Source organism: Xyrauchen texanus, chromosome 23 (genome assembly GCF_025860055.1).
Source record: "Xyrauchen texanus isolate HMW12.3.18 chromosome 23, RBS_HiC_50CHRs, whole genome shotgun sequence".
NCBI classification, from domain to species: Eukaryota; Metazoa; Chordata; class Actinopteri; order Cypriniformes; family Catostomidae; genus Xyrauchen; species Xyrauchen texanus.
Window position 1 is genome coordinate 25596401 of NC_068298.1, and position 19450 is coordinate 25615850.

Genomic DNA, 19450 nt, shown 5'->3' on the forward strand with positions numbered 1-19450 from the left:
ATACTCGTTCCCTCATCTAGAGAGAACCGAGGTTACGTTAGGTAACCGATACGTTTTCTTTTTCAGATCAAATATTCTCATGGTGGAGCAACAGTTTGAAGAGAATCTTGCTAAGCCAGTTAGTGTCAATGTGAATAATAACACAGCTACCTGAATAACATATCCAGTTTTGAATTATAAGATCATTTGATTGCCCAATTGAGTAATAAGGCTAGGTATTGATACAGATTTTCCAATTTAATTTGATTTTGATTTGCAAGCTCTCCATTCAATATGATTATAATTTCAATTCGATTAGATTCATTTAGGTATGTTTAAGCTCTAATATACATTTTGCATTATTACATACACTCACCTAAAGGATTATTAGGAACACCTGTTCAATTTCTCATTAATGCAATTATCTAATCAACCAATCACATGGCAGTTGCTTCAATGCATTTAGGGGTGTGGTCCTGGTCAAGACAATCTCCTGAACTCCAAACTGAATATCAGAATGGGAAAGAAAGGTGATTTAAGCAATTTTGAGCGTGGCATGGTTGTTGGTGCCAGACGGGCCGGTCTGAGTATTTCACAATCTGCTCAGTTACTGGGATTTTCACGCACAACCATTTCTAGGGTTCACAAAGAATGGTGTGAAAAGGGAAAAACATCCAGTATGCGGCAGTCCTGTGGGCAAAAATGCCTTGTTGATGCTAGAGGTCAGAGGAGAATGGACCGACTGATTCAAGCTGATAGAAGAGCAACTTTGACTGAAATAACCACTCGTTACAACCGAGGTATGCAGCAAAGCATTTGTGAAGCCACAACACGCACAACCTTGAGGCGGATGGGCTACAACAGCAGAAGACCCCCACCGGGTACCACTCATCTGCACTACAAATAGGAAAAAGAGGCTACAATTTGCAAGAGCTCACCAAAATTGGACAGTTGAAGACTGGAAAAATGTTGCCTGGTCTGATGAGTCTCGATTTCTGTTGAGACATTCAGATGGTAGAGTCAGAATTTGGCGTAAACAGAATGAGAACATGGATCCATCATGCCTTGTTACCACTGTGCAGTCTGGTGGTGGTGGTGTAATGGTGTGGGGGATGTTTTCTTGGCACACTTTAGGCCCCTTAGTGCCAATTGGGCATCGTTTAAATGCCACGGCCTACCTGAGCATTGTTTCTGACCATGTCCATCCCTTTATGGCCACCATGTACCCATCCTCTGATGGCTACTTCCAGCAGGATAATGCACCATGTCACAAAGCTCGAATCATTTCAAATTGGTTTCTTGAACATGACAATGAGTTCACTGTACTAAAATGGCCCCCACAGTCACCAGATCTCAACACAATAGAGCATCTTTGGGATGTGGTGGAACGGGAGCTTCGTGCCCTGGATATGCATCCCACAAATCTCCATCAACTGCAAGATGCTATCCTATCAATATGGGCCAACATTTCTAAAGAATGCTTTCAGCACCTTGTTGAATCAATGCCACGTAGAATTAAGGCAGTTCTGAAGGCGAAAGGGCGTCAAACACAGTATTAGTATGGTGTTCCTAATAATCCTTTAGGTGAGTGTATAAAAGAAATTCCCTCTCAGCTAATTCTGTTATTTATAGAGGGGACCTTCTAACTAGGTACATTACGAAATATTAATTTGACTAGTTTTATTTTAATGTTAGCGAATACGTTTTAAGTAAGCTATAACAGTAAGTTTAAAATTCTCAATGTTATATTGCTTGGGGGGGCAATTTCCAACATCTCTGCTCTGGAGCTGGGAGACTAAGAGCCACAAAAGCAATTATGAAACAATTCTGGCAGATGGAACTTTTCTTCTTACTTCCGCTCTTTCATATTACAGTGTAATTAATTAATCCATGCAATCATCGTTTCCCAATCAGCAGTAAAAGAGTTCAGTCTTAATGTCACATTCTGAGGCTGGATGGCGATAACTTCAATCATGAATCCAATTTAAGATTGCGATAGAATGGCATCCATATTTGATGAGCCTATAACAGAGATCAAAGACCAATAAAGCCTGTAACGTCTTCCACGGTACATCACAGGAAACAAGTGAAGGGGTCTTCTTCCTCCAGTCATGCTTTCAAAGACTGCCTCTCCTGTTCACAAATGTGTTAGCTGCCAGTCGTTTTGGTTGCATTTGGTTTTCACAGCGTTACAGAGACACAGTTCTTACAGTTTTCGCAAAAGTGAACAGATGAATGCCTTGCTTATAGTTGGCTCTGCATATTAAGCATGAATAAGAGAAAGTATTTTACCACAGAAAAAGTAACATACTTCAGCTTTGAGGCAAGAAAAAGGTGAGTGAAACTAATGTTACTTAATGGCATTTCCATGCTGTACACAGCTAGAGTAATCTTGAAACCACAAGTCGTGGTGGTGTCAGGGCCTATGGAGAACCTGCACCTGTCTTATTAAAACTCCAACAACATTTCCTCCCTGCATTAATTTCATTGCACTATCAGAAAAAATAAATGTTTCAGAGCTGAGAAATGGAGGCAGAGAAGGAACAAATTGCTTTCATGTTACGAGAGCACTCCCCCTGGATAGAGAAGAAGCCTCCTCTAATTAAAGTACTCCCTTCTTCAGTATATAAAATAATAAGATGTAAATAAACCATTAAGTTCCATTTAAAATGTTCTATTTTTTGCCTTGAAATGCCAAAAAATTATCAAGTATACATGTCTGAACATGCTCAGAGGAGGGAGTGTGTGCTGGACTTTTTCCTGTGTTGAAATACTTTCTCCTATCCCAGGTTACAATGCAGAGAGAACAATAATTAAGCCATTTCTAGGTTAGTATTTTCAAAAAATGTTAACACTTGTCTGTGTGGTGCTTTGAACATTACTTTTTGTTTTGAGCAATCCATCTAGCCCTACGCAGCAACACTGACACAACCAATGGTGTGAGTTTAGGGCAGGACTGTCTGTTTGTTTAATCAATGGCAGAAGAGGGGCATATTCTGAAAGCTGTTTGTTTTTGGAGTTTTCTTCTGTGGCCCTAGTGCCCCAGAAAATGCTTAGCTTGGAACAACATTTGTGGCATAATGTTTATTACCACAAAATATCATATAACTCGTCCCTCTTTTATAAAAAAAATTTAAAAAAATGCACTTACATTGGAAGTGAATAAGGCGAGTCTCTAAACGTTAAAATACTCACTGTTTCAAAAGCATAGCCACAAGACGTTAACATTATGTATGTTGAATAATATCAGAGATTTACAGTTGTTACGATGTTCACCAGATCATAGGGTTTATTGCCATTCTGTTCTCATGACATCAAATGTATAAAAGTGGATATAACTACACAGATAGAGATAGTAAATGATTTTGTCACACTAAAATCATTGTGTGTATTTTAACATTTATGAACTGGGACAATTTACTTCCACTTCCACAAAGTTTTTTGATAATCAACATTATGCCACAAATGCTGTTTATTGAGCTTAACTTGTTTTTAACCTGGAACATTCCAATAGGAGTTGACCATCAGAAAAATATGCTAGATTATTCCTCCAAGAAGCCCAGTAGCACACTAATGCACACGCGCACTACTATCTATCATTCTCCTCTCTCCATAAGCATCCAATTTATGGCCCTTTCCATCTCATTTCAAGCCGTATGCACTTATCACCCACATGCAGAGGGAATGCCTTACTCCCCTTATTCCTCCATCTCTCACTTCCTCAAAAATCAACACCTGCCATGGACCAGTGCTGCAAAACCTTAATGAACACAGTAGACCTTACAGGTGTGGTGCACATGAGCTGCCACAGAAGGTAACTGAGGAAAAAACAAGAAATCAATATTGTTTATCAATGCTGTTCACAACTTTTATCTGCAATGAATGGAAATCTTCTCATTTTGTTTGATTTCTATAGGATGAGCAAAGTGCATGACCGTATTAAAGGCTTACTTTTATTTCTTTTTTGTTATTTATTTATTTATTTTTATGCCCAGTGCACAAGGAGTAACGACCCATTCAAACAACGTTGCCATAAATAAATAACATAGGTATTTTCGTTTTTGCTAGCTGTATTGATCAGAACTGGACTGGCAAACTGTATTATGAAGGTCACTGCCACTATTACAGCAGAGTTTATAGTTTTATAATCTTTCTAAAAGATAACGTGAATTGCCTTTTCTAGTGTTCACAGTTAAAGCAGACATTTATTATGCCCTTTTTTTTGTCCTTATACCCCCTTCATTACAGATATATTTAGAAAATTTCAATAGCTATTTCATAAAACTGACAGTTCTGAAATGTGATCGGATGAGGCTCTTTCAAAGCTGTTGAAGTCAATTTATACACATACCTTTGACTGCAAATCTATTGAATTATATAATAATGTGACAATTTTCTGCTTTGTTTCTAAGAACTCACTTTTCCCGTGGAAAGACCGCTGTAATTTACAGTCTTTCAAGGCTTATTGATTTATTTCTGTAACAACCCACCACTACATTCAATATTGCATGATCACAATTGATTATATAATGCAAACTGATTCAAGATATGATGCCAAAACAATTATTATGCTCATTTTTTATCTATGACTCACATCAAAAGGCACTGCTTTTGTGCCTTAAGACTTAAAAAAGGTACAATTTATGAATTTGAAATGCCAGTAGAGACATATTTAGTTGAATGAACTCATAAATGCTGGCAAGCAGAGCATCTTAATAACCATTTGTATTTAGATACAATCCAGAATTTTAGATTGATGGTTTCCAATGGCCTTGTATTGGTTTGCTGCATTAAGTGGGATATTGCAGTTGCATCAATAATATAAGAAACCATATGAAAGAGACTATTCAACAATATATTGAAATTATTGTGCATATGTGTACATACTTAAAGGGATATATCTGCATTTGTATTGGTGACAAGCTGGATGCTGACTGCAGTCATTTTTCAAGTCTGTCCTCCTCTTACCTGTTTGGCTGTCAAGACATTCCCAGATAAAATTCAAATTCTCCCAGTCACGCTTCACTGAGACAAGTAATGCAATTCAAGTAGCTCTGACACATGAAGACCACCCTGAGAAGAGAGGCAAGCAACCTCCAAAAAGCAAATGGCACATAACCAGATCACGTACAGATCTCTCTCTCACTAATGAAACCGCATTGACACACTTAAGCATTATAAAGAGAATAGAGACGACAACATGCTTTGATGACAGCAAAGCATGATTCGACACAAGAGAGTATCACACAAGCTTAGCACAACACTTCACAAAACACATCTCCCCCAAAGGAGTCATGGTATTTCAGCCTCATCTGGCCCCACACACGAAGCATGCTTCCTACTGCTGAGAAATTGCATAAGTTAATGTCAGAGCACTCACATCCACTAATCTACATGAAGAATGAAAAACATCAAACACATCAAAAATCAGCTCTTGTTCTGTGAACAAAATTCTATGACCTTTCAGTCAGCCATTTTGATAAATACAGATTACAACATATTAATCTCAGCCTCCTACCAGCCAATCAGATTGGCACTTATTAGATAAAGTGTTTCCCAGTTTTGTATGGAATGGATGAAGTTACTGTTTACAAACAAATACTTTGCTCTGACATTTCTGGGTTCTTTTTGCAGTGAAGAATAGAACTGATGTCTGTCATGCTTCGATCAAAATGAGCTGAAAAATGTCCAAAAAAAGTGTTGTTTATGGGGTTTAGGTTTTCATGTCTTCTGAAGCAAATCGATAGGTTGGTGTAAGAAACAAATCGATAATTCAAATTTTTTTTTTACTTTAAATCATTGCTTCTGTCCAGTGATCTATTGCTGTTTAAAATGAAGTAACTCTCACGTGACGTTCGTTCCTCTGTTGTATATAAAGTGCACACTTCCGACTTCTCACATGAACGCGACATAGCACTTACGTCACTGATGCGTTGACTGCAGATAGGAAGTGATTTTTTTTAAGTTAATAAACTTTTAATTATCGATATGTTTCTTACAGCAACCTATCGATTTGCAGTCATTCACTAATCAACTGGAGATATGTGGATTACTTTTATGTTGCCTAAATATGCCTTTTGGACCATCAAATAGCCAGCAGCCTGATGGCACCCATTTACTTACATTATAAGGACCTACAAATCTTAATTTGTGTTCTGAAGAAAGACTGTCATACACGTCTGGGATGGCATTAGGGTAAGTAAATAATGAGTGAATTTTCATTTTTGGGTGAACTATTCCTTTAAGCATGTGCAGGTTGAACTGCGATGCACCTCATAATTTATTTCTGCCTGCATCACCTTTGTCTATTGATGGACTTTACTCTTGAAATGGAATACAAAGACTATCATTAAGCCGTCATCTGCCAACTAGCAAAGGACAATGCATCTATGTGAACGTCTGATGTTAATCCAGGATGGACTTCAAAGACATTAGTCATTCATCTTAAAGTTCATTAAAAAAATCTTTACTTTTTATTTTTAAAACACTGGACCTTAAACACATAATATATACATTTAAAACCATGACTTTCACTGCACACAAATAACTAATATTGGCATTATATTCATGTTGTTTAGCCAGAGGGGAACTGGCCCACACATTGAATCTGGTTTCTCCCAAGGTTATTTTTCTCCATTAACCAACATCTTGTGGAGTTTTGTATTCCTTGCCACAGTCACCTTCAGCTTGCTTACAGGGGTTCTAAATACAATTATTATTTAATTTCTATACACATTTTACAGTCATATTTAATCAAACTACATGATCACTGTAAGACATTATAGATTTTATAGGCAGTGCCCTCTTTCAGCAGGATAATGCGCCCTGCCACACTGCAAAATTCCCCAGATCTCAATCCGATTGAGCATCTATGGGATGTGCTGGACCAACAATTCCGATCCATGGAGGCCCCACCTCACAACTTACAGGACTTAAAGGATCTGCTGCTAATGTCTTGGTGCCAGATACCACAGGACACCTTCAGAGCTCTTGTGGAGTCCATGCCTTGATGTATTAGAGCTGTTTTGGAGGCACGAGCGGGACCTACACATTATCAGGCAGGTGGTTTTAATGATGTGGCTGATTTGTGTATATATATGGTGTATGTATTCATAAAACCTAATTTTGCATACAAGTTATAGGTCGAAATTGGCACGTATGATCTGGGGACTGTCTTGACAAAATATTTTTTGGTATTTTTGTTTCATCAAATCATTTAGAAGATATTAATTAATTAATTGGGTGGCCCAAATTTATTGAATGGACTATATCTTCTCAACACAAAGTCCAAACTTTACGAAACTTGGTATACATTCATAACAAAACTTTTTGAGGATGCATGCAAAGTTTCATCCAATTTTTCCACTAGGGGGTGCTACAGCTAGAAATTGATAATAACTCCGCAATCGTATGATGAAAAAGTTTACATTTCAGCAGCTAATATCTTGCATTACAAATGTCCGATCATTATTAAATTTACGCTGATCTTACAAGTCACCAAACTTAAAAACAAATCTTTTGAGAATTGGCCTCAAGGTGGCACTATAATGGGCTAATTAGCATTTTTGTTAATAAATTCCTAACCATGAGGGCTAGAATCAAAATAATGAATCCCTCTGATTCCTTGAGTCAAGACGAACAAAATATATATCTCCTATTTGTTTAACGTCTATAAACACTTTCCACAATTTTGAATTTTTTTACAAACTTCTCCGAAGCCGTTTGTCCAATTTGCAATTATCATCTAGGGACCGTGTTTTGGAATTTTTTATCTGTGAAATCGCTTTGAAGATATAAGCTAATTAATTATTTTGGTGTGGCCTTAATTTATTCAATGGCTTATATCTTCTGAAAGCAAATTCCAAACTGTATGAAATTTGGTATACTTCCATACCAAAACATTTTGAGGATGCATGCAATGTTTCGTCAAATTTCACAATAGGGGGCACTACAACAAAAAATCCCTTCTAACTCTGTAAGTTAGAAGGGATTCATCCCTTCATCATTAAGTCACATGCTAACATATACTTATACTATAACAGTTAATACAATTTTAGCAGCTAATTACTTGCGTTGCGAATGGCCAATCGTTATAAAATTAGCTAACAGTGCACTCGCAGGTCACCAAAATTAGGCTGTATACCAAAATTAACAAGAATCGGCCACATGCTGCAGCTATAATGAGCTAATTTGCATATTTGCTAATAACTTCTGAACCACTAGGGCTAGAATAAACAAATCTGTTTCTTCTGAATCCTACAGTGCCCCCAAATATTTTGGACATGTTTTCGCCATACATGCTTGAACCTCAATAATTGTCAATAGCGGCTATATTAACTATATATATTTATTAAAAGATTATTAAAACCGGCAACGCTGCCCATCTCCACCATTGAAATCTGCTGCTCAAAAGAACCTGTAAGCGCGACACATTCTGTTTGCCACACATTCTCCTCTCTTGTTCCTGTGCACCACAATAAGGTCTTGATAAATGGCAAGCTGAACCACAAACAACCCCCCTCAGAACACCATGCAATTTTACACCAGGTCAACTTTTTCAGAACTTAACAACAAAAATTATTTGTGTTCACAGTTTGGTATAAACAGGTCAAACATGGGTCAGCCTTGTTTAGAATCATGCATCTAATGAGCTAAAAAAGTAATTGGTTTCTTTTGACCCTTTTCATCGAATCACACTAATATATTCCAAAGCCTGAGTGCTTATTACTCTGATATTGAGCTGACCCCGGGTTGAGAGCCCACATTTTTGCTTGACAGATTTCAATCAATACCGCTTGCCTGGATATCTGTGATCTTTGACGTTGCAATTACAGAGCCACTTCAGTGAACCAGATGTGGTTCTTTTGACAAAAATCATTCAGGATTTCACTTGTGTGTGACCACAGACCGTTCAATTTAGATCGATTAACAGGATAAACTGTATCAACAGAATAAGACTGCCATTGATACCCATTAGACTTCAAATAATTTCAAGTCTAATCTTTAATGGATTTTACATGAAGCTTAATGACCAGTGCCTTAACTACCGACTGTCAATGTCAACAGTGACTTTTTTACCAGTGAAACAATAATTGGCATGTTGGATTAAGATCTCACAGCAGCCATAAACTCCCTTTTAGTAACAGAGCATCACATCCAAGAATCCATCCAATCCAATCACATTTTGATCAAGATCAGACAATGGTTTAGTAAAATGCAAAACCATATCTAGGATCTATGGATTGTGTTTAATGTATCACAAAGCTATTGTTTTGGGTTGATTATTAGATGGCACCTGTACATCAGTCACATTTAGCTCCATAATCAGCACTCACAAAGACAATAAAGACTGTCCATGCATGCTACAGTAATTAGAATACAGAATGATACAATAGGTCTGATCTTTGATAATGTTGTCAGATCCAAAGCAGAACACATGAACGTACAACAGACTTTTGAGGTTAATGACTCTGTATTATTTGGGATTTGAGATTTCATTTTTTCAACCCAAATCTACTGAATGTATTTTAGAGACTATTGCTCAATAAACTGAAGGTCTGCTTGATCATAGCAAAGGTAAGAGTCAGCATAACCTTCCTTTTCCCCTAAAAACGAGCAATACCCTCTCTTGCAAAATCCAGAAAAACCAGCCCAAGCCATCAGAGTCCATCTGAGGACACTCAGTTATTAATGTGGTTCAGAGCCGCCTGTGAGCATGGACTTTAGTGGATGAACCAAGTCTCTTTAAACCCTGTTCCTCTTTGGATGCTGCTGGCACTGAAAGCTAAACCCCTCTGGCGCACACCTGGCCAGTTACAAAAACTCACACTATATTTGCTCTCTCTTGCGCTTAATCACCTATACGTGTCCTCTACAGTCAAACAGCAACCGCATGTCCATTCACACACGCTAAGGAAGCTTCCTTGACTTATTTAAATCTGTATCCGCTCTATATTAGAGTGGTAAAATGAAACAAGCTCTGTCAAGTCTCTATGTAGGGTATTACCATAAGAAATGCACTGAATAAGTGGCAGAGAGCCTGAATTTTCAAGATAACTTTTGATGTTGATTCTATATCAAAAACTGATGTGATGGGAGCAGGGGGAATGTGGCACAGCAACAAGCCAGCCATTCTAATAATATCAAGAATGCCTGGCATAAACAAACATTGAGGTATTATTGAAAGCAGTGCTTTTGCGTGAATGCCTGTACCCTCTATTACAATTTAAGGATCAGACGCCCTAGCGATTGCTCCGTCACAACTGATTGTCAGATAAATCCAACTCCAATGGGGAAACAGGTCATTTAAGAGAGTCATTTGCATTTAAATTTGGATCAAGTTTGAGGATGTTGCCACCATTTGACAATCTGGGAGGCCGTGAAACAGAAAATGAAACCTCAGTAAATTAGTACAATCAGGTGATGATCAGATCTGCTTGGAGACGATGCAATAATAACAGATGAGGAAACGTTATGGATATTGAACTTACTGCCATTATTGTGACATGATTATCTTTGAGAGCCTCTCTCTGCCCAGATTTAGCCAGTGCCTGTCAATTTTATCTGATAACTGGAATGAGAACAATGTTGTGGAATGGATGTGATATTGTGTATAGTGAATCCTTCTCACATAGAAATACATTACATACCTACATTTTTGCTAAATTATTTTCCATGGCTTGTACGTATCGCAGCAGTTTCTGACACACTACAACACTAGAGGCACTAAAACAACAATTACTTTTATTCTGTTTCACAAATCACAACTAAAACAGCAGATCATCACTTCAGAAACAATTCCTTTTCGCCCTTTTCCTCACACAATGATATCTTATGATATCTAAACACTTTTACTAGTGAATGACTTGTAAGGTAATCTAATTAGAGCTTGATCAAGTTACGTGGTAGCTCCACAATATGAAGTGGTAGCTTCAGCAATTGTGTTTTTCATCTAACATTTGCTTTTTACAAAACTATCGATTAGGATTCGTTTTAAGGTTTAGGGTAGGAAGGTAGGTTTTGTTGATTCCTTAAAAACCTCATCTGTTTGGGAGAAAATGTAACTCGCTTTTAGTGAAGCATGGTGGACATTTCCCTCAGATCTGCTGCAATATTTGCAAAAAACCATGTCATATAATTTTGCAAAAAATACTGCCACAGTCATAACATTTTCTTGAGATCAAACTGATGTGTAGTTGATGTTTGCCAAGGCTGAGTTAAATTAATAATCTGCTCATTAATATTAATTCAGTGTATGCAACAACTGGTCAAGAATCCAATTTATAATGTTAAGCATTGGTTAAATAATTAAAACTGACAACTATTCCAGTACAAGTGAAGCTTCAGATGCTTGTGTCTGATCTAAATCTTGAATTTCATAACAGTTTTATACTGTAAATTAGCTAAATATTTTGCCGCTGGATACATGCACTTTGACTACTAACTTAAAATCTGAAAACATCAGGACATATCTTTATAACGGACTGCTTTTAAGCATGTCTCTTTTAATCTGGAGTTAAGTCGTTATTGTTAATTCAATGCAAAACAATAATTTCAAGAACTGACATAATGAACAAATTTGCCTAAGGCTCAAATATTGTGCCAGCTTTAACAAGATCACAGCGAGTGGATTATACAGCTAGTAATATTCTTTAAACTGACACCTCTGTCATAGATGTAAAGCCGAAGCAATGATCGTCTTCACAAAAATGGCACTTTTAATGTCATTACTCTATAGATTAAATGAGCTATAAAAAAAAGAAATGTACAATGTGAGTGAACATTAAAGGAGATAAAATGTGTACAGACACGTTTCCCCCTGAGCAAGTGCAGCAGTAAGACCTGGTTAGCACAAGTAACTTACAGTAATACTTCTTAATTGAATATATAAGGGGAAAGCAGCATTCTAACACTACATTTGAGGCACTATGCCCAATGCCCAAAACATTTATGCTTTTGCCTTCAACAAAGGACATTACAAATCAGTGTTTGTACATCTCCAACAAGATTATAGCCAGTGTAGTTTAGTGCCAGGTTAACATTCATTCCCCTTCCTCTGACTCATCGCATCCTCATCGAAACAGATCAGGAGTGTGTGAGAGAGAGAGAGAGAGAGAGAGAGAGAGCGAGAGAGAGAGCAGGAGAGAGCATTCAGAGGAGATCAGCTCTAAAAATAAAGAGGATAAGGCATGATTAGCATATACTTCCTGCCCTCATACTTATGCCAGTGTCTCAGCAGACAGATATTTTCAAATCTGTGGACTCTCTGGAGCTCTGTAGCCTGTGGCAAACACATCCCCCATTAGCACTGTGACCTCCACAGTGTTAGATCAGGTATTGGGTGTGAAACTGGTGGAGAAAAGGAAGGCTTTATCACATGTCATTGAGGTTTTACATCATCCTCGATCGTCCATGGCCATTCAAAAAGGACAAAGTCAATCTGACAAAAAAAAAGGTCATGCTTTGATGTGATCACCCAGCTGAATAATCTGGATCTATTCTGTTGAACAGCTTGCAATCTATCGCAATCGAAAACTTTGGTTCAGAAGCAGAAGTACAAATCTCTGTCCCCTGTAGACACGTTTTATTGGAGAGATTGTGCAATCTCATAATTTGTCATACAGTTAGATTATCCCAAAATAATAACTTTGTAAGTTTACTGTTTCCATAGGAACATAATACTTAACAGAAATCAGTGCTCTCAAAATAAATGAATAGACTGCCGAAAGATCAACTGCCAGAACACGATGCAAGAGAAGACAAAATAGGATATAAATAGCTGAAAACATAAATGTTAATAGATATACTAAACGCATCCCTCATGCTGATATACATCATTTCAGCAGTAAAAATAGACAATTAATAGAAACAAGGAATATGTTGCATAATTGCTAATTTTATTTATTAAATAGTGTTTATCATTAATATAATTTGGTTGAACTTGAAACAATAGAATCTGACCATGGTTAAAATTAAGAGTGTTTCTACAGGCATATTTTACTGCCAATTAATTATTTTTAATTAGTAATTATTATAATTAAGGCTATCATTGGAAGAAATTAAAAGGGATAGATCACCCAAAAATAAAAATTCTCTAATCATTTACTCACCCTCATGATATCCTAGGTGTGTATGACTTTCATTCTTCAGCAGAACACATTTGAAGAAAAATAGAAATATATCTTAGCTCAGTAGGTCCTTAAAATACAAGTGGATGGTGATCAGACTTTTGAAGCTCTAAAATGAACAGTGGACAGTCAGCATAAACGTCATCCATACAACACCAGCTGTAAAATGAATGTCTTCTAAAGCAATGCAATAATTTTTTGTGTCAAAAAATATCAATATTTATGTACTTTTAACTATAAACAATCGTTCCGGTAATCTTCACAAGAGCGCAGAGTTCACAAGGTCTTGTGTGACATGGTCAGTTGTAAACAGCGCTGCTCTTCTAGGTGTCACACGTGCATCAGTTCTCACATGCCGACGTGATTACATCACATGTGCCTAGCTCTGCTGTGGAAGCAATGATTTCGATTCAAAAAGTACTCACTGTAAATATGAATCTTTTCTGCACCAAAAGTAATCGTATCGCTTTAGAAGACATTAATTTAACCGCTCGAGTCATATGGATGACATTTATGCTGACTCTCTTTTCTTTTTAGCTTCAAAAGTCTGATCACAACTGAGTAGGAGGAATGCTGTACAGAATTGTTACAGTTGGTATACAGTTGGTTTTGGTTTAGATTGGTACTGGTATCTTTTTCTTTACTCACAATGGTGCTTCTCTTAGAGGTTTCAACCGAAAGAAGAACGTAAAATGATGTCTGTAGCATGCCAATGCGAATACATCACCTTGTGAACTCGGCGCTCTTGTGAAGATTACCGGAAGCGATTGTTAATAGTTAAAATGTACATAAATATTGATATTTTTGACACCAAAAACGATCCACTTGCATTTTAACCCTTAATCAGGCAACGTGCACCACAAGTTAGTTTCTTATAGGGTGTGTGAGAAAGAGTTTCTCACCCAATCTTGTTATCATTTATTATAGTTGGGTCTGTTTTGAGTACGTGGGTCACATGACTTGAAAAACATGCTGACTTTGTAATAATTAATTATATATTAATCTTACTTTTCTTCAGTAAAAAACTAAAACAATAAAACTGCTAATATTAATTATGAACATTGTGTTAAGATGCAGAAGAAGAAAATGAAGTCATATGGTGTTCCTGCTGTTATTTAGCACATTTTGAAATGTGCGTATCCCCTGAGACACGTTGCCAGATTGAGTAAAGTAAAAGGGTTAATCCATAACATAAAAACATTTATTACACATACAAGTCATACAAGCAACCTTAAAGCAAAACTGTTCTCTGTTTTGTTCTACACACACACACACACACACACACACACACACACACACACACACAAATGGAATGCATTAATAACACAAAAATTACAAATAAGTACAAAGATGCAGCAAACTGACACATTTTTCCCCGATCTCTTGTAGTAGTACATAAAGATTAAACCCAGCGAAGAGATACACAGCTGAACTGAAACGGCAAAACTAATATACGCATGCGTCGGTTCTCAAAGCGATGCTTGCCTTCGCATACCATTACAACTGAAGTAAAGGAAATGGCAAGGTTCGCTACATTGGCAGGCAAGTCGCCTCTGAACAACGGGTTCCATGTTAATTAGAGAACAAAGAAATCTTGCCTGTGGAGGTCTATTAGTCCTCCACATCAAAGATTGATCAACATCTTGATGGGAAATTATCTGAAACCATCCAATTTTAATGAATGCTGCCTCACCCCTACCATTCCAGCCCAGAAACAAAATAAAGTATGTGACATATGACATTAATGAATAATGTTTTTTATGCAGGCCCCAAATAAAATCAGACAGAATTAATTACAGTGAGGCGAACTGACCTTTTCAGCTTGATAAATCATAAAGCTGGATGCCGTTAGGCCTGTGGACATGGAAAGCCTGGCTTTTATAATCTCTTTCCTGTTTCCAGGGATGTATCGACCCAAGAAAGCACTGCACACATATTTACCAAACTTGATTGCTGACTAAAAGTTGCTGTCTATCCCGGCCATGACTCTGAAGTACTTTCTTTCTAAACCCATCAAATATTGAATTGTATGCACAAAGACATTCTCATTGTGTTGCTCTCTGGAAGAATGCATTTCACCACTTAGAAAATAATATTTTTTTAATCTATGGGTGGGTTGCACCAATAAGGATTAAATTAAACAGACGTTAGAGCTAATCCAGGGTTTGCTGAACCAAGTTTTAATTTAATTTGAGTTGTGTTCCATCACTTAATTTTAAATAAAATGTAACAAATCAGAGATTAATCATTTAACCCCTGGTTAAAACGGTCACCTGCAATAAATTTTGTCTCCCATGATGGATTCTGAATTCAGCAGCTGTAGATCGTTAGTACACAGGGCCGATCAAGGAGGTTAGAAAATGTCACAGTAGTGTGAACAATATCACAAGCTTTAAAATATGGCCTCATAATTTAAGAAAAAAGGACAACACAGGTGTCAGATCGACCACCTCCCCTTGTCAGCGCCACTATTGTGGCCAGAAATTAACAGCCCATACTGCCAACTGAGACAAGTAAAAGAGAGATTTCTTGTAACCGCTCTTGTAAAATGCCAAAATTGTGCTTTACTCTCATTTCTTCTCAAGAGACCCATCTCTGTCCGGTGTCTCCACATGTAAGTGATTTGTAAGCGGGTAATCATGCCGCCTCTTTTAAACTTTTAAAAGTTTAAAATAAGGTTTAAAGTGTGGTGCAACAAAATTATCAGATAAAACTTGATTTAATCTAAATTTAATATTAATCCTTGTTGGTGCAACCCACCCTAAATTTCTAAAACTGCTGCATGTTCTGTATAACTTATGAATTACCTTTTTGATTGGTACATTTCAATCACCAGCCTTTTCAAAGGACTTATGATTGACTGGAGCCGGAAAGAGATTGGGCACTTGAAACTTGGCAAAGACATTTTATTTCAAGCCAGAGGTAAAATGAATAGCTTATCTCATAAGCGTTCTTTGCACAATATGATATTTGAAGATTTTGAAATGCTAGATATACAGGTGAAACTCGAAAAATTAGAATATCGTGCAAAAGTTCATTAATTTCAGTAATTCAACTTAAAAGGTGAAACTAATATATTATATAGACTCATTACAAGCAAAGTAAGATATTTCAAGCCTTTATTTGATATAATTTTGATGATTATGGCTTACAGCTTATGAAAACCCCAAATTCAGAATCTCAGAAAATTAGAATATTACATGAAATCAATAAAAAAAGGATTTTAAATACAGAAATATCCGCCCTCTGAAAAGTATAATCATGCATATGTACTCAGTACTTGGTTTGGGCCCCTTTTGCATTAATTACTGCCTCAATGCGGCGTGGCATGGATGCTATCAGCCTGTGGCACTGCTGAGGTGTTATGGAAGACCAAGATGCTTCAATAGCGGCCTTCAGCTCTTCTGCATTGTTTGGTCTCATGTCTCTCATCTTTCTCTTGGCAATGCCCATAGATTCTCTATGGGGTTCAGGTCAGGCGAGTTTGCTGGCCAATCAAGCACAGTAATACCATGGTCATTGAACCAGGTTTTGGTACTTTTGGCAGTGTGGGCAGGTGCCAAGTCCTGCTGGAAAATGAAGTCAGCATCTCCATAAAGCTTGTCTGCTGAAGGAAGCATGAAGTGCTCTAAAATGTCCCGGTAGACGGCTGCGTTGACTCTGGACTTAATAAAGCACAGTGGACCAACACCAGCCGATGACATGGCTCCCCAAACCAACACAGACTGTGGAAACTTCACACTGGACTTCAAGCATCTTGGATTGTGTGCCTCTCCATTCTTCTTCCAGACTCTAGGACCTTGGTTTCCAAATGAGATGCAAAATTTGCTCTCATCAGAAAAGAGGACTTTGGACCACTGAGCAACAGACCAGTTCTTTTTTCTTTAGCCCAGGTAAGACGCTTCTGACGTTGGTTGTTGTTCAGGAGCGGCTTGACAAGAGGAATACGACATTTGAAGCCTCAGTCCACTCCTTGTGAAGCTCCCCCACACATTTGAATGGCCTTTTCTTGACAATCCTCTCCAGGCTACGGTCATCCCTGCTGCTTGTGCACCTTTTTCTTCCACACTTTTCCCTTCCACTTAACTTTCTATTAATGTGCTTTGATACAGCACTTTGAGAACATCCAACTTCTTTTGCAATTACCTTTTGAGGCTTTCCCTCCTTGTGGAGGGTGTCAATGATGGTTCTCTTACGAGAGGTTCTCTCGTATTGCGTAAGCTAGCTTACGCTACGGGAAAGATTCATCTTTTCTGAGATATTGAAGCCAAAAAATTATCCTTAATTTTTGTATCCATTGTCAACGCAGTGCGGCAGCTGCAGACCTTGAGCAGGCTAGCTAGCGAGCTCATAGGTTGCTCTGTGGCAACTGCTGCAGCCTATAGACGAGCTTGGGCTGAACTCAAGCATCCAATGAGAGGCGTCCCAGCTCACTGCATCAAAGCCCGCCAAAATGGGCGTGACTAGAGTGCATATAAGCGTAGTTCGTAGGCTGGACCCCTGATTTTCATCTCTTCAGCGAAGCTCTCCGCGATCGCTGACCTGGAAGCCGCGTCGCCGCTCGAGGGGCATCTAGCAAGCGTGGACAGCGCTAGAAGAAGCCGGCCGCCTCAGCCACCTTCAGCCATCCTGCGAAGCTACGCCATCCGACGACGTATCCTTTTATTCAGCAAGCTAGTTCTCACAAACTATTCACAAAAGAGTACGAGCGCTCTTTTCAAGATGCCTCGCTCCACTTGCGCCTCATGTCGCGCTCTTCTCAGCACAGGAGACCGCCACACCATCTGCGCTCTCTGCCTGGGACTGGGGCACGCAGAGCTCGCCCTCACTGAGGGCGGATGCGATTTCTGCGAGGAGCTACCGATGTCGACCCTGCGGGCTCGACTCGGCCGTCAAAGCAGAAACCGCCAGCCGCTTTACCCTCAGCCGCAAGAGGAAGAAGCGCCGCCACAAAGGCTGCCGGAAACTGTGGTTGAAGCGACTGCCTCGCCGAGCCTCTCCCTCGAGCATCGCTCACCCTCCCCGCCCCGGACGCCGCGAGTTGCCGCCGAGCGGCCGCGACTGCTGCCATCTCGGATGACGAGCGGAGGATAAGGGCCGCTGTTCCATCATGGCTTCGGACAGCCAGGAGTGGACAGGCTCCTAAGCCTCCTCCTCGCCCAGGAATCCAGCAGGACCCGCCGAGTCGAGGGGAGTTAACACGCCTCACACAGGCCGCCGACCGCCTCGGGCTCGAGTGGTCACCGCCCCTGAGCAGGCACCCAACAGACTCGACGGCTGCTTTCTTCAAAGCCATCGCCGCTCTACACCCGCTGCCTGGGCCGCCCCTTCCTGCCGGAATTACATACGGAGCTTGCAAAGTCGTGGAACGCCCTTTTTCAGCCAGGACCCGCTCACACGCCTCCACCTCTCTGCGCCGGTGGACGGCGCCACTGAGAGAGGCTACTCCTCCATCCCCCGGTCGAGGACTCGGTAGCAGCACACCTTTGTCCGCCCTCGCGAGATGGCGTTCCAAGCCTGTGCTCCCGCCTAAGGCCTGCAGAGCGACTTCCGCCTATATTGGCCGCGCTTTTTCCGCCGCCGGCCAAGCCGCATCTGCTCTGCACTCAATGGCTGTTTTACAGATCCTACAAGCAGACCTTCTTCGAGTGGGATGAGAAAGGCAGGCACCCAGAGGCTGTTACTGATCTACTGAGCGCGACAGACCTCGCCCTCAGGCTACCAAAGCTGCAGCCCAAGCTCTAGGGAAGTGCATGGCCTCGCTGACTGTGACCGAGAGACACTTATGGCTAACACTAGCCGACATGGGAGAAGCAGAGCGTCCACGTTCCTCAACGCACCGCTCTCTCCGACCGGTCTCTTCGGTCCGCGGTGAGTGGCATTGTTGACTGCTTCTCAGAAGTCCAGAAAGCCACCCAAGCCATGAACCTCTTCCTGCCGCGTCGCGCTTAGCTCCTCTGCAGGCCGCTCACGTGATCAGCCTCCTGCACGAGCCTCTTCACAGCGCCCAGTTCAACAATCTCAGACTTCTCAGCGTCGACAGGGCGGCCGCCTCGATCAGGCTCAGACAGCCGCCGCAGACCGCCGCCCCGCTGGCCTCGATCTAAGGTAACGCTGAAACCCGAGCAGCCGAAGTCTTCCTAACTGTGTTGAACAAACGACGGCTCAGTCCCGCCGGCCGGACCACCGTCAAAGCTTTGCCCCTGTCAGTCCCCTTCTCTCAGGCTACTACAGTGGTGAATTTAGCAGCCAACAAGCCGGTGACACTGCCCGCTTGCTCAGCACTCAAACGCCGCTTTCACGGCGACCCAAATAAATCTTGTAAAGGGCAAACATGTCTTATG

General features: G+C 39.9%; 1 protein-coding gene across 1 annotated transcript in view; it reads right to left on the reverse strand.

Moving 5' to 3' along the window:
- The window catches only part of drp2 (dystrophin related protein 2), a 261720-nt gene that overhangs the window by 221802 nt on the left and 20468 nt on the right, over positions 1 to 19450 (reverse strand). The window lies entirely within an intron of this gene.